We start from the raw sequence: 16,285 nt of genomic DNA, 5'->3' as shown, positions 1-16,285 counted from the left end.
CTCCATATTTTCAGAAAAAAAGAAGAAATCAACAAGAGGCAAGACAGAAGTATTACTCCTATAGGGTTATCTTAGAATGCAAGTTTTCCTAGGGTCTTGATGAAATCTAACTTCTACCATCCCCTTGAGAAAACCCAATGTAAATTATGTTATATACACTCTGATCTACTCAACAAATGAAACATTAATTTTAATGGCCACTGTTGCAGCCATGGAGTTGCACGCATTGAGTGTTTTCTCCTTTTGGTATCAATACTGGGAGTAAGTAATATTTGCAAAACTGATATCATTGATGCCCCAATAGTAGGTCCACTCACAAAGGACAAAATTCCAAAAATCAGCTGAAAAAATAATTTTTCACAAAGTCCAAAGCTCTAACTGAACTGTCCTTTTCCTCCCAACTAATTCCACCAGTTTTATTCAGTTCCACTTCCAAGATCCATTTTCCATAATTGTGCTTTTTTTTTATAGTTCAGTTTTCCTGCTTAGTGATTTCAAAGCGGAATATTTTATACTGTTATTTCACTGAGTGTAAAACCTGGTCTTATGGGAAAGCTCATCCTTCTTGCAAACTGCAGAGCTTTGGCCTCCTTACTGTTTCAGAGTGCCAAAAACTGTAATTTACAGACATGCCACAAATTTGTTGTCATACTTCAAATGGCATCTTATGTTCAGCATGGCTGTTCCAGTATAGATAAGATTTTAGGTAACAACTGGCACCTTTACATTCAACTTCAGACAGAACAGGAGACATCCACATTGTAGACAGATGTTTGTTGTTCTCTGAGATCATAGACCTATAAAACTGAGCAACAGATTTGAAACACAAGAAATTGTGTTTGCCCGTTTCTAAAAACCTTGGGTACACAGCTTGCAGTTTATTGGTTAGTGACACTTTATTAACATGCAGTTATGCTAAAGCCATGACAGACATTGCTCCTTCTGTGTAAACAGGGCAGAAGCAATAGCTGTTCCACTCAAGTGCAGCATGATAAGGCTTGAAAGATATGCAAAGGAAATAAGATTCCTAGACAACCATAAAAATAGTGCATCACTTGCTTTAAAAAAAAAAATACATGCAGAAAGTAGATAACACAACCTTGTAATGATTGTTATAATTATCTAGTAAGCTTTGTGAAATTGTAAAGCTAATGGCATCGCACATTGAGCAGAGACTAAGCAAAGAAAGCAGCAATTGTAAAACAATTAACCTTGTTCTACTTCTGTAACTTTTTAGGCTACTATTAAAAGCCACTAGCCATTTTAGACCTTTACAGAATAATGAAAGACTAGGAGGTATTATTCAACAAAGAGAAAATTTTGTTTAATTGTGTATTCCCTTAGCACCATTTGGAATTATTGGAACTTTGAGCCTGAAGAAACAGCTTATGCTGGTGTAAATGCCTTCTGAGATACTAGACTTCAGAGACCTGCCAGGTTACACCTTGTTAGGACTGGTGCATAATGCTTAGCAATACGGTTTAGCGATGGCTTTTGTCAGTGTTAGCTTGATGGTTGGACTAAATGATTTGAGAGGTCAAACTACACAATTCTATGATTTAACAGCCATTCTTCGCTTCAGATATTTAGATAGCTAAACATAGCTAGTTAGATAGACATATCACTGCTGAAAGGGCAAGTGCAAGGGACTTCATGGACTGAGTGTTCTGGCTTGAGGGGGCTCCCCTTGTATTATACAGAAACCAAGGTAGAGGGGAAGCAGTAGGCATGGTATTGTTTGACCTTCACCCATGTGAAAACACCGATCTGGGGGGCTATATACACAAGCATGGATGAAATACATGACTAGTTACAACAAAACATATTAGCAATGATTATTGCCAGTCTTGGAAAATCACTTCCAATGCAAAGCAGTGGCATGTGCCCAGCTGGTCTCCTTTCAGCATCTTCCCTAATGACTTTGAGGAAAGAACCAATATAGATTCATATAAAAATTATGAAAAAAAGGAGGTACGTAAATGACACCAAGATGAAGTAGCAGCAAAATACTCTGAAGGACAAAGTCAGCATGACTATGATAAATTGGACAAGTGGTGCAAGAAGATGAAAGACAATAAAGTGATTGATTCCCCATTGCCAAACCTAAAAATCAGCTGCAAAACAAGGACCACGATCTCCAAGGACTGCATTTCAAGTGCACTAGAACTAAACAGTTCTTCACACCAAAAATCCATCTACTGCAGATGAAAATATGTATTTATGACAGGTAAGGGGTTCTAGTCTGTTCTGCTCAATACTGACGAAAGCATGACTGAGTCTCCAGTTTTGAGCACTACACTTTAAGAGAAAGAAAAGGTAAAATAAGACATCAGGCTGCTCATTCCTGTTGCTACTAATGTGAGAGGGGTCAAGCTGTATGGCACCTGAAGGACTGGATCCAGTCTACCTACCACCCCTCCCATGTCTTCACCCAGTAGCAATGATCCAGCTCCATCTTCAGTCCCTGCTCTACCTCCCCTTCCTCTCCTGCGTCTTTGATCTCTGCATAGGAAGTGCTGAGGTTTATTATTTTTTAATTTTCAGTTCTTACATAAGCATGACTCTACCTTAATTGTACTTTGCAAACTGGAAATGTACTTTGAAAGTAAGATGTTTTCTAAGTCTCAATATCCCAGGTTGATTCAGCTTGCTCTCATGATAAAGACTTACGATAAGCAATACTGCTAAACAAAAGTAATAGATTAAATCAATAAGCCACTGTTTGGCTTTCTTAAGCCTCAGAATGGTAGTAGTCGTATATGTTGACCTAAATAATCAAATAGAAAGAAAAGTTCCTAGAATAATAGAAACACAGTTGGATTGCATGCTACTAGAAAGATAGTTTTGTGTTTAAAATTTGCCCAGCACTTCCCTTGGATTGATATTCATGCTTATATTCATCCAATCACACAATTCAAGTAAACAGCCTTAAGGAAGGGAAAAAAAACAACCTAAGACACTCCAGTTCAAATATTTCAGCACAGCCGTTTCCCATTCAATTAGATTTTCATGCCTTGGGTCAAGTCCTGTATTACACTAAGTTTTCTGCACGGTTCTATACACCTCCAGCATTGTAATAAACACCCTTATGTTTTAATCTCATGCCATAGTATTTCATTAAAAAAAGAAAACAACCACTTTTCATTTAACAGTGTTATATTTTTTTCAATATTGTAGTTTAAACTTGTAGTTTGAGAGAACACTACCATGAACCTATATGTTCTCTTACGGCATGGCTATTCTGCTATCTTAATTACTATAGCACAGATGAATTCAAGGAAGTGAAACCTTGCACACCAAATATTTGTATATTCTTCTTGGGTATCTTATTATTGAAAAGGTATGATCATAGCATAGAATGACAATTCTTATTGTTACCTTGGTCTGGCATAACTTGAAATATCATCTGCAACTACAACGGAAAAGTTTCTTAGGATACTGGAGTTCACTGTAGAGCAGAATTCTGCAAGGCCTTTCCATTAACTGTATTCCTTTGAACTCAGTGACACCCATTGAGTCTGTGAAGTACAGCTAAAAGAGATGTATAACAACACTTCTCTAAAATATAACATGTAAGATCCAATTTTCAGGAAAAAAAAATGTCTCCACTATACCACCACAAACTTGTTTGCTTCTCTTCATGCTTGAAGTTTGTTTTTTATTATTGGTGGTTCTGTGAGGCAACTTTTTGTCCACAAATCAGGGTTTCCACCAGAGAAGGAGAAAAGCAGAGTGCAAGGCCAGCATTACCCTCTCTGTGCTTGTGTGTCAAGGAACTGATGTAGCTCAGGTATTTAGGAGTCACCTTCCCCAATATTTCCAGAAGCAACATTTGGCTGCTTTTCTTTCTAAATTCAGTATTGGTCTAAATTACGGTTATGAGCACCTGTGAAAGAAAGGATTGGAAACTTAAGTCTCTGCATTGGTTAAATTTTGAGGTGCCAATGACCACCGTTTAGATGTGTCCCTATTTTGAAAATCTCTACTGCTCCCACATCAAGAGTGCTCCCTTAGGAGAGTAGGTACCAATTGTCTATCCTCCTTGTGCAGAGCTAGCTGGCTCAGGCCCTAGACTGAATTTTTCAGGAGTGAACCTATAACTCTTCACCACAAGAAAGAAGCGGATAAGTCTGCTTTCTCCCTGCCACTCCTCTACCTGCTAATATGCTCCCTACAGTCCTGGCAAGTCTGTAGCGACAACATCAGGAACTCAAGACAGTGATGGTTTCACTAGTGTCACCCTGCCTTGTGTAATTCAAGCCAAACTGCCAACGCTGAAGGGAGCATGAGCACACACTAACCCTGCCATTCAGAACAAGAAGAAACACTTTATGAAGGTGGATACTTACCTTATGACATCAAGAGAGGCCCCTACATGTCATTTATGGGCAAGTTTGCTAATGTAATGGCAAATCCAGCCATTTCAGCATGCTGAAGTTTGAATTAACATGAATGACATTCTAGATTTTTAAAAATTTGTTTCATAGAACTCAGATAAATAAGAGCTCTTAAAAATCCATGTTTAAAGATAAGCTGGTCCTTCCATTCAGTACAGGAAGAGGTTCACTCTGCTCATGTGGCTTTCACTAAATTACCTACATAATGCCAGGGAGGTTGGAAGGGATTTCTAGAGGTCATATACTCCAACCCTCCTGCTCAAGCAGGGACTCCCGTATTTAGTTGGCCAGGACCATGCTGATACAGTTTCTGAGTATCTCTAAGGAGGAAGATTCCCCAGCCTCCTTGGGCAACCTGTGGCACTACTTAGTCCCAGAAAAGTGTTTCCTGATGTTCAGAGGGAACCTCCTTTTTTTGAGGCTGTGACCACTGCCTCTGGTCCTGTCACCGGACACCTTTTAAAAGAGCCTGTCTCTGTCTTCTTTGCACCCTTCCTTCTGGTATTTACAGACATTGATGTGGTCCCCCTGAGCCAGCTCAGCATGGAGATGAACAATCTCAGCTCTCTCAGACTTTCCTCCAGTTCCATCATCTTTGTGGTCTTTTGCTGAAGTCTATCTTGTACTGTGGAGCCCAGAACTGGACACAGCACTACTAGCTTCATGTAAGTGTTTTTGCAATACTAGTCAGCACATGCGTATGTGACAAAGATTTTTTGACTTTAGTATGTGAAAGTTGGTTAGAATTTTCTAGTTTACCTTATGGTCTTACCCTTTTACATCTAACCCTTTAGTCATCTAACATTTGGGCTAAGCAACTGTTAACAAGTTCCAATTGATATCTCACGCCTCACAGTATTTGTACGCTGATTTTTTTTTTAATTTTTTGTTGTTGTTGTTAATTCAGAGAGAGGGGTTACTCTTTTAAGCAGAACACAGAATTTTCCATTATAGTTTTCTCTAGCAATACAGTGAGAAGTTAGCTGTGTTTGCTGTTGCTCTTAAATGCAGCGACATTTCACAGAAAGCTATGCTGTGCTCAAGAATGCCTGGAAGAGGTCAGGGACTTCTCAAAAACCCATTTAAAAGAATAGCTGAGAAAACAAAAAGACTCAGATACTGTGTAGTAGCTAATTGAAATGCTGCTTCATTTTACAATTCTCTAATGAGGTGCACTATAACACAGTGACTGAAATAACTTTAGGTAATGGGACTACCTCTATTAATCTACTTATAAGGAAGCTGTTCATTAATTAGGGTGGACAGAGCAATCACAGGGTTGCTGAACAGTAGCAGTGCCAATTCACATTGTTGACAAGTATCTAATTAGAAATTAATGGCAGAAAACTGTCCAAATATGTATCCCTCATCTACCAGAGGAGCATGTATCACAGGTGTACATAATGAGAGAATGTAACACATCCACCCTCAAATTAGATCCAGGAATCAGTTTAAAAAACTTTAACCCTTCATTACACATTAGACAATTATCTCAAAGCAGGTGTCTTGTTAAAATGGTCTCATTACTTCTATTGCGAATCCTTTATAAGCCTCAAGATTTGTAGTTACTTGAAGATTAGTACCCCCACAGCCACTAAAGGATTAAAAAAACCCAACAAAAACCACAAACACAACCACACCCTCCCTGAACATCAGCAAACAAAAAACAAACCAAACACGAAAGAACAACCACCACCAAAATCCACCCAACCCATGAATGCAAATTAACCAGGAGCCACCCAACAATTACAAAGGTCTGACTGGAAGGAAGATTTTGAGAATTCCTCTATGTCTCTCTGTGCAGTGAGGAGAATACAGTCCAGCGCAAGTTATTTAGGAGGCATCTTATATGCTACCTTGGGACACCATACTATGAAAATCTACTTATGTGAGACGATAATAACTAGTTATTTTATGTGCTTAAATGTCTGGATTTGTTTGGATTTCTTCATTGGTTGGTTTTTGTTTAAACTTTGAGAAAGTTATATATGACAATGGTATTTTCTGTCATTCAGCTCAAGTAAGGCAAAGAAAGCACTTACTTCACAGAAACTTATGCATCCAGAAATGCTGATGCACTTAAAAGATTGGAAGACCAAGGACTTGATAAGCTAGCATATTGCAGTACATATCTTACCTCCTCAACAATTTTTTATTTTTCAATAAGCCACATTTATTAATCCCATGTCTCCTAGTGTACTATGTGGAAATACGTAATTAGTGCAACATCTTTCATAAGCTATGTTAATAAACCCCAGCATCTCTCTTCATGCTCTGGGAAAAATTCAATAAGCAAAGGGACTAAAGCTTCCGAAGAACATTGAGAAATTTATGTCTGAAGCAATTTGTTTTCCCTCTCGAAAACCCTTAACACTGCCTTTCATTCATAATATCCCGGAGAAAGACAGAGACCCGATCCCTTTGTGTGTTTGCATTTTGCAAGCATGGCTGGGCTGGACTGCTCACCTTTGGGGACCATAAAGGTATATTTATTCCCTTGATGTACAGTAGGCTTCTCAAACAGGGAAGGTATCTTCGTACTTCTGAAGGTCTAGACACTGACAAAGTCAAGGTCTAACTTGAAAATAGTATGCATTGAGAGTGTTCATGGCTTCAGGATAGGCTGAGGCGTATCATTCTTGCTCAGACTCTTGAAGTATGTTTCCCCACACACTGCTAATGGTCTGCGCTATCTTGATCCCTTTCCTCCTTCATTCCTGTGACATGTTCGGCTTTGTAGTAAATACAGACATAAAACATCCATGGTGAAGACCTGAAGAATTTTCTAAGTCCTTTAGATTAGACAGCTTTTTGTGGCCAGTTTTTACATGCAAATGTTTGGACACTCTGCCCTGGAAGTTTCCTTTAGTTCTACGCTCCAATTCCCTAGGCTGAACAAGAAAGTTTTTTTAAACTAAAGTTTTCTTCTTAGACTGCCTAGCAGATGACTGTCTAGTAAGACATCTGATCTCTCACATTCAAGAAAGATGAAATTAAGGCAGAGTCTACAACCCCCAAGTTACCCAGAAACTTTCAGCACACCTGCCTAAACATAAAATACAGTCTTGCTGTCAACATTCAGAATCTCAGATACTTAAGTGAAGAATACATTTTACTACTTCTAGCCTTCAAGAACTTGACCTTGAAGCTGAAACCAGGTTTAGCTTTTTCCATGTGTAAGTTTCTTTGAGATATAAGATGGCAGCATGAAACCTTCTCTTGAAGGACCTAGTATCAGACTCAGAATGTGTCCTGAGTACTATTTGACTCCTCATCTTCAGTCTTCCAGGATATAATTCCACTAGTGCAACAGGCTGTTTTCACAGGTAGACAGCCCATATCCTGAGAAAGGACAGCTCTTGGGCCAGGTTCTGGAAGTGGCAGAGAAAGGCAGGTGGTTCTCACACATGCTTCGGAGTTAGCTGGATCAGCCACCTTCATCTCCATCCTGCACAGCACCCCACTGCAGTAGCACTCACTTGGCTGGTCCTGAACCCTTCTTAGGTACTGGCTTTTCCTCTATCTGAAGGAAAAAGCTGTCAAGCTGGATAGCTTCTCCACATCCAGAGGTCAAACCACTCTGCAACAGTCAAGTACCACTTACATTGTGAATGACTAAAATTCAAGTTTTACAGCTTCTTACCACGTTTTCAGAAGCTTGCAAGAGGAATATAGTCAGCTTCCCTGCACTGTTTTAAGACTTCTGTATACATCAAGGCTAGTAAGTTAGTCCACCCTTTCAGTGTTTTGCACATCTTTTGCTGGCTCCAGAATGCAGTGGCCCCTGTCTTGGCACCGTCATACAGGGTTGTAAGAGAACTGATGCAAACTTGTCTCTAGCTCTTTGAAGCTGAGCTGAGAAAGAAGAGAAACCTATGTTTTCCTTAATGCTGTAGCCCATGCTGCTTCATCCTCGAAGTTAAAGGTGGGGGAGTAGACAGAAGACTGTAATACAAAGCACTAACTGTGAATATGGTCTTGCCAATTTACTTCTTGTATTAATGTGAACATTTCCCTCTGTTTAAGTGCCATACAGCTTACTTCATTATTTGCAGCTAACTGTGATGCAGTTAGAAGATAATGATTCCTCACTGTAAATTAGATGCTATTATACGAGTTGTTTCAGATTGGCATCTTGACATTAAGAGATAGTTATATTTTTAGAAGTAGCCAGGAAATTTGCTCTTTTACTTTGGAAACCGTAAGCAAAATTTTGCTCTTTCAAAATGCATACACTCATGAATGGCTAAACAAGCCAATTTCCCCATGGACAATACATCATTTATCAAACATCCTGGAGAATCTGGTTCTGCAATCCCTGTCACGCAACAGTCCCATTGAGGCCAGTAAGGTCATTCTCAGATCTACAGGATCAGGCCTTTGCATTTGATAGCAAACAAGCAAGCAAGCAACTATTTTGCAGGCTATACTGAATCCACTGTCCTGGAATACCCTGAGCTTCCAACGGCAACCTTTGGGTAAGCCCTCACTGCTGAGCTGCCCTGACAATTCAGCAAAAACCTCCATTCTCAACATTTCAGAATTGCAAGTAGAGATTGAGAAGATGATCTGTCTCTCTGCAGTATGAGAGTATGGTATATTTATCTCAGAGAACAAGCTCATTCTAAGGAAAGGGCACATGTAGGAACAGCTAGGGAAAGGGTAAAGAGATTAGAAAACAAAAGGAGCTGATGCTGAAAGGTGATGGAGAACAAAAGAAAGAACGTGATCTGCAGACACAACAGTAGTGATGCTGCCCCATCCAGTTATTGTCGGGTACAAACTATGGACTGGGATGAAAGAAGGGTATGTAGTTATGCCCAATCCTGTGCATAAAGTCTAACACTACACTGGCAGTTACTACTACCAGGAGCAGTGGTAACCAAGTAAATTTTTGTATGCACACACACAGTCTGCTGTATTCCTTTACATCAGTTTAAAGTAGAATATTTGCTTAAGTTACATCAATGTGGTGATAGGAATAGAATTGAGGATAATTGTTTTCTTTTCCATTATTCTTCAGGTACTTCTGAAAATGCTAACGGGGAACTGCATAGTTAACATATGTATCCAGGCAGTACTAACTAACATCTTCAGGTGACCTAGCACTGGTCTTGAACAGACTGGTACGATAAATAGGGTCGAATTCATAAAGCTTCCTTCAGAGTACCTAAGATAAGTACATTGTCCATACAGGCAATGAAGACATAAGGGCTTCTAAAGAGTACTTCAGTGACTTTGGCAAGTCACTGCCTGTGGAACAGATTTGAAAGGCACCAAAGGTCATGAAGGACAGCAAGATGAACATGAGCCAGCAGTGTGCCCTGGCAGCACAGAAAGTTATATAGCAATCCTGGGCTGCATTATCAGAAGCACTGTCAGCAGATCAAGAGAGGGGATTATCCCTCTTTGCTAAGCACTCATTAGATTGTTTTTAGAATGTTGTGCACAGTTTTTGGCCCCCTGGTACAGGAAAGACATCAGTAAACTGGAGTGAGTTCAGTAGGGGGCCACCAGGATGGTCAGGGCTAGAGCACTTGCCCTGTGAAAAGAGACTGAGGGTCTGGGGACTGGTTCAACCTGAAGACAAGACAGCTCCAGGGGCATCTAATAGCAGTCCCTCAGTATCTATAGGTTACCCAGTAAATAGAGCCATGCTTATTACGGTAGGAGGACATCGGGCATAAAGAGAAGCAAGAGGCACAGACTGGATGCGAGGAGAAACTTGTTCACCCTTAGAACAGCTGTGCACTGAACTGAGTTGACCAGGCAGGCTTTGCATGCTGCATCTGGAGGTTTTCAAGACTGGAAAACCCAGAGCAACCTGATCTGATCTCATAGCTGACAACACTTGGAGAAGGTGGAAGAACCTCCTCAAGTCCCTCCCAGCCTCAACTACCCATCCTACAATCCACTTTGCCTGCAGTCCCTGCTCTCAATGCAGTCTTTTCTTTTTTTGCAAGTCCATAAAGCACAGACTGACCTTGAAAGACAAAAGGATTCCAGCAAAGTACCTCCACCTTCATGTAGTGGTCCCACTGCTCGTTCAGTTAAGATCAGCTCAAGTTGGCTGTTCATTTTCCTTCTAGGTACGCAAGCAGGTCTCTAGCTTAGTAACTGAGGCATCTCTTTGAAGCTCAGAACTGTGGATCTTGGAACAGAAGGGGCTCAGGTCCAGGTCTCTCACTTCCCAGACAAAAGGTGGGCAGAAACAGCAACACCACCACTGCTTTAGTATTAGGTATGAGCTAAACAAAGATATCTGTGTCTTCAGAAAAGCTGAGAGAATAAGTGAACTTTAGGTCTGGGCCAAAAGCAAACTAGGCCATTAGCGAACAACAAGAACACCCAAGCCTGGAGTACAAGCTTGCCTTAGCACCTGACAGAAGGTTCTGTTGGTCATGAGGGGTCCCACCACCGCCAGATGACACTGCAGGGGCAGTCTGAAGAGCTATCTTGGCTGCAGAAGCCAACATTACAACTAAGATGGGCTTATGCCCCATTGTAGACAATCCATAGCTTTCAGTGAATTAGGGTGGGGGAGTTGTCAGAATTCAGTGCTTATGGCACAGTAGAGCTTTCAGAAGAAAGAAAAACTCTCAGACTTATATTTAGCAAATGAGCAATGAAGCGAAATGGCATAGCGAATGATGACGGTAGTGGTGAGGCTGTGGGGGTGGGAGGGGGGCGTGAAAACTGGCAAGAGCTTCAGGAGAACGAGTTTTGGTATTTCAGTTTTAGAGGTAAAGACTAGATGCTCTGCAGCAGGTACTGAAATTCCAGTCCTGCAGAAATTTAAACATCATCTGAGCTTTCTCCCATCTCCCACCCCTCTGTCTTGTTTGAAAAATATTTACAAGGGGGTGAAAGGCAACCTTCAGACATGTGACCATAGCTGTGTGCTGATGCTTTCTATAGATACGGGCTTGCTGAAGCACTAAACTATGTTCTGCTGCAGTATGGCATTATGGCTTCTGCTCAGCAAAAGCTGTTCCCATTCTCATTTCAGACCCCTGCTAATGTTGGCATCTGGCCCTCAGCTACATGACTTTTTTGCCCTCCATCTCTACAACAGAGGCAAACACACACCCTCAAGTCCAGCTTTGGCTGGAAAGGACAGAGTCCAGTTCTGCAGCTCAGACTTACCTGATCAGTAACAATACAGAAATGATTTAAGAAGTCTGATGATTCCAGGCTATATTTGGGGTGCTGCAAATCATTTTGTGTTTAGTCATCATTCATTCTGTGTTTCTGGCTGGATCCACTCAGAGTTCTCTGATGCATAATTTAGACAGTGCAGACAATTTGCATTTTATTTCCCCCACACACCTCTTTTCCCAGCTTTCACTCTGCACTTGTTTTGATAGTCCTGCCACCTGCATGTGTGTGGTAGGCCTGTTTGAAACCCAATTGCCCTTGGATACTAACACAAATAAATGTATATGCACAGCTCTTCAGTGGAGATAGAAGGCTTACCAAAAAACCTGTGGGTTTTTTTTTTCCCCCCACAAAATCATGTGCCTTTTTCACCTTCTCTGTAGAGTGGAGAGGCAAGTCCAGTTCATCTTACTGAGAGAGAAAGTTGGTTGTCCTAAATGTAGGAAAGGAATTGCACAGAGATATGTGCTGGAGTAATAAATTGTGTTTTATACCAGTAAGCTCAAAACAAAATGGCTGAAACTTCTGAAAAAAACTGCAACTATACATACAATCAGCAGCTAGGAAATACTGTTTTGCCTGCTTGCATTTAGAAATCAGATGAAATGAACAAAGTAGCCAAGCGTTTAAGAGTTCTAAAAATCCCCACTTTTGTCTTCCTGTTCTTCTCTTCCCTTTTGCCATTACTAACTATGTTATTTTTCTCTTGCATTTTTCTCCTTTAAAGTGAAAAGGGAACTTATGTGCTTAGCTTAGCTTTACTTCATTGGTAAAAGAAAAAAAAAAAGAGGCCAAAACTTTTTTATCCAATTTGTTACTAAGCTTGTCCAATTCACACATTGTGGGTTCACAAGGCCTAAGCTGATCACCATGCAGACTTAGTTCAGACTATGTAGTACTGTGTGGTTCTGGATGTGCCCACCCGTGAAATAACCTTACACCAAACCTAGCAGCAAAAATTACTTCCAAATTTTATTTGCCTAGAGGCCTGTCTGCTTTGGCACCTGCGCCAACTTGCACTGGTGCTTGACTAATAGCCAAGGAGGAGATAAATTTTTGATTTGTTAATCACCTGCCCACAAAGTATCTCTTTTGAACACTCCTGGAAAAAGACTGTTGGGCTAGATGAACCTCTGGTCTGACCCAGTACAGCTGTTCCTCCGCACTCTGAGGGCAAATGTTCGTGTCACATTTAAAGGGCTTGCAGCTAAAGAGTTCAGTCCAAGAAGAGACTGCTGAAATACATTTTTGAGTCAAAATACAACACTGGACATGAAAGACAAGGAGTTGGGAGACCTACTCAAGAACAGATAAAGACACTGTGGATAGACATGTGAAAGAAGTATCCAGAAATAGCAGAAGACCGTTATTCCAGGAGTTTGGGGTTCAACCAGTGAGAGAAGACTTAACTAGTTAGACTTTCTAAATGTTACCTTCCTTCCAGATTTCTTATAAATAAGCTATTCTAATATGCAACAATTAGTTTTGAAAATTAAAGAAAATGGTTTTATGAAAACCTATACATTTCAGATATTTTTCATGACATTTTAATTTAGTAGCAAAGATTTATAGAAAAAAAATCAGCTTAAGGAAGAGGGAATAATGACAAAAATAAAAACCCAGAAGAAAGAAACAGCCTTACAAATTCGACCTTGAAATAAGATGTCTTTTCCTAGCTGTGAGGATAATTAGACATTGAAAGAGTTTATCTGGTAGGTGGTAGACTCAGCAGAGACTGGAGTCTTTAAAGATTAAATATCTAAGAGGTCACTCAATCTAATGTATGGGAAAAAAACCTAAGGTCCATAACTTAAAAAAAGAAACAAACACAAAAACTTAGCAACATCTTTTTTGACCATAGAACCTGTGAACATACAGATATCCCTATATATTCCCTCCTCCATTAACTATGCAAGGGACAGTTTCAGACACTCCGGAGGAGGCAGGGAAAAGAGCTTTTCCCTTCTCGAGCTTCAGATTGTGCTGTCCAACAGGAGCTCGCAGCTTCCATAACCCCTCAGATAGACCTACCCTTGCTTCAGGCACCCACATGCAGAGAACAGAAAAGACTCACCCAGCCCATGTCACTGGGCAGACGTACACCAGAGCTTTCATGCACCGTCTTCCTCTGCCAAGGCAACCTACTGGCAGAAGGCTGGATTGGGCACTTTAGCCTCTAAGTGAGGGGGATGTTGGCTATTTGGGTGTAGGTTTTGGGGGTTTTTGGCAAACTCCAGTATAATTTTCCTTCTCTCACAATCTGCATATGTCATCTCACCAAATTTCCTGCCATTTTGGGAGTCCTGAGAACTAGGAACAATCATACTTGCTCTCTGCCTGCAGCAAGTTTGTTTTCCAGGGACTGAACTGTACTGGGCTAATGAAAATATCACTGGGTACAGATTAGGTCATCTGAGGGGAGCTGGATAGCTTAAAGCTCAGCAGCAGTCAGGTGAGCCGATTTATAGGTTTTTGTAATTTAAGACCTGAAAAGCCTTTATAAGCTGCAGGTTTGCTTTTCACTGTAGCTTTCCTACAAAGCATGAGCAGAGCAGCAGAAGGAAATCACAGTGTTATTCTTAGGAATCATTCCTCTGTTCAGCTGTATTTCTATTTGTGTTGACATTAAGGCCTTTTGAGAGTGTCTAGAATCACAGAGCAAACGACAATAATATCTTATCACTCTCCTGAGTATATAAATAACATGTTTCATACAAGTCTTCCCATAGCATACATTTACATAACTTTAGAAAAAGCCCACGACAATTTACCTGCTTCACACTGTTCTTCAAAACAGTAAAAATCTATTCAAGATTCTCAGGAAAATGAGCATGTGGAAGATTTACATGCTGTGAAGCAACTGTTCTCCCGGAGCTACTGGGGAACCTAAGATATTTTTATCCTTTTAAAGGTTTGGTTGTGTTTTTTTTTTTCTCCTCACTGCTTTGGAGTAGGGCCATTGTTAGGTCCAGGTTTTGCATTCATCACAGATGTGGGCAGCAGTCACCCCAAGGCTCCATTTTCTTTTCAAGCTATATCCCCCAGCACATCCCCAAACGATAGCAGAGTTTGGGAAAGCTCGTGCAGCTATTCAGTGACACAACTGACACCTTTCATTTCAGCAAGGGCTGACTAGATACCATTGACACAGAAGTGTTTTGCTGTAACAAAACCTTCTTTAAAAGGGAAGCTAATTATTTTGTGCCAGTTCTAAGCAGTGTTATAGGGATGTTAACAAATTAACCATCTCTGACACCAAGACATCTTATTGTCTCAACCTTCAGGCTTACATCTGCCTCAAAATTTGTGGCTCCTCTAGGCCATACTGCTGCTGGATCACTGCCCAGTCTTTCCACAGCAAGATGAAGTCTGGTACCAGCCAGCTTGTGGCCCTATTTCAGGCTCAGCAGCCTCACATCAGATATCTCAGGACATCATCCTTTGAAAGAACCCCACAAGGCAGTCACCTAGCAAAGATGAGTATATACATGGAGTGGGAAAGAGGGACACTGTTTGCCACTCGGGGCAGACTCCCTCCTCTGGAAAGCCTCTGTTTTCCCACTCAAAGCCCCTTAGCCAGACATTGGTAAACCTGAGCTCAATGACCTCCACAAACTTCAAAAATCAAAGAGCTTGTGCCACATTGGTCAATTTGTCCCCAGGTCTATGCAATTATATCCCAGCCCCACAGAAGTAAACCACTATTTGTCTTTCCTTCAAGGACAACAAGAACAATTGTCCACAAAATAAAATTCTCTTTAAGCTCTTAAGGGGAAAGAAGGAGCAGGGAAAAAGTCATCAAGTCACCTGGCAGATGTTAGTAATGTGCTCTGCTGTATCAGCAACTGGTGCTTTTTTGCCAGCTCCAGGGCAGACTGCAGATTAGGGCCCACCAGTTCATACAGTGCCAACCCCCACCCCTGCTTTTGTCTGGCCCCTGCATATTCCTCAGTGGCTGGAGAATATGGAAGTTTTAGTCACTAGTATCCTCCTGCATTGTAATTTCAGTTTTTAGGTAAGAGGTACCCAGGAGACAGTTGCAAATCATTTTTTAGCAAGAATACAAGAACAAAGAATAGTCTCTAGCAATTTGGATGGCTCTGCCTGCTAACTCACAGTGGCTATAAGTTGCACACTTCTGTAACTTCCCAAGAAACATTTCCAGCCATTTTGCAACTGTCAGGATTGATCTGTCACTGAAAAACACACAGAGCAAACAGTTCTTGCCTGTCTTCAGTTCTCATGGAATATAAAATCTCCCACCTTCCTAAACCAGGAGGGATTTCTATTTAATGATTATTGTTATTAAAGATTTGGTGTGAGTTAGTTAAAAGTTTTCTTTGACTTCCAATTAAGCTATTTGCTCAGTTGCTTTTTATCACCTCAGAAACTGGCCCAGAATCTAGATAAAGTTTCAGTTTAATCTTTTTTACTGCTGTAACTGGTAATGTGATGTTAGTGTCTTATCACAGGATGGTTTCATTTGGTGTATCTTTCTTCCACCCTCAAAAGGCTCTTACTGAGAATTGTCCCACTTGCTTGCTACGGATCGGGTCCTTTCATTATTCCTTTAGTGGTTTTTGAATGGCCACAGCCTGGTTCCCTGAGTGGTCTTGACCTGGTCAGGAGTTTTAATTCTGCTTTTTTCCCCTCCCTGCAGTCACCGGGGCTTTGGCAGCACTGCACAATCTCTTCAGAGTAACCCCTATTAAAACACTGTGGCTGACAGT

At 40.8% G+C, this 16,285-nt stretch overlaps 1 protein-coding gene across 2 annotated transcripts in view; it reads right to left on the bottom strand.

The window, feature by feature from the left end:
* Nucleotides 1-13,647, bottom strand: part of DLGAP1 (discs, large (Drosophila) homolog-associated protein 1) — a 504,110-nt gene extending 490,463 nt beyond the window's left edge. For both annotated transcript variants that reach the window (XM_014938662.1, XM_014938666.1), the window contains exon 1: nt 13,630-13,647. The gene's annotated coding sequence lies outside the window, so the exon portion shown is untranslated. The remainder of the gene's footprint in view (nt 1-13,629) is intronic.
* Between the last annotated feature and the right edge of the window lie 2,638 nt (nt 13,648-16,285).

This window comes from Calidris pugnax, unplaced genomic scaffold, assembly GCF_001431845.1.
Source record: "Calidris pugnax isolate Ruff unplaced genomic scaffold, ASM143184v1 scaffold13, whole genome shotgun sequence".
Taxonomy (NCBI): Eukaryota; Metazoa; Chordata; class Aves; order Charadriiformes; family Scolopacidae; genus Calidris; species Calidris pugnax.
This window is presented reverse-complemented; position numbering and strand designations above follow the sequence as displayed.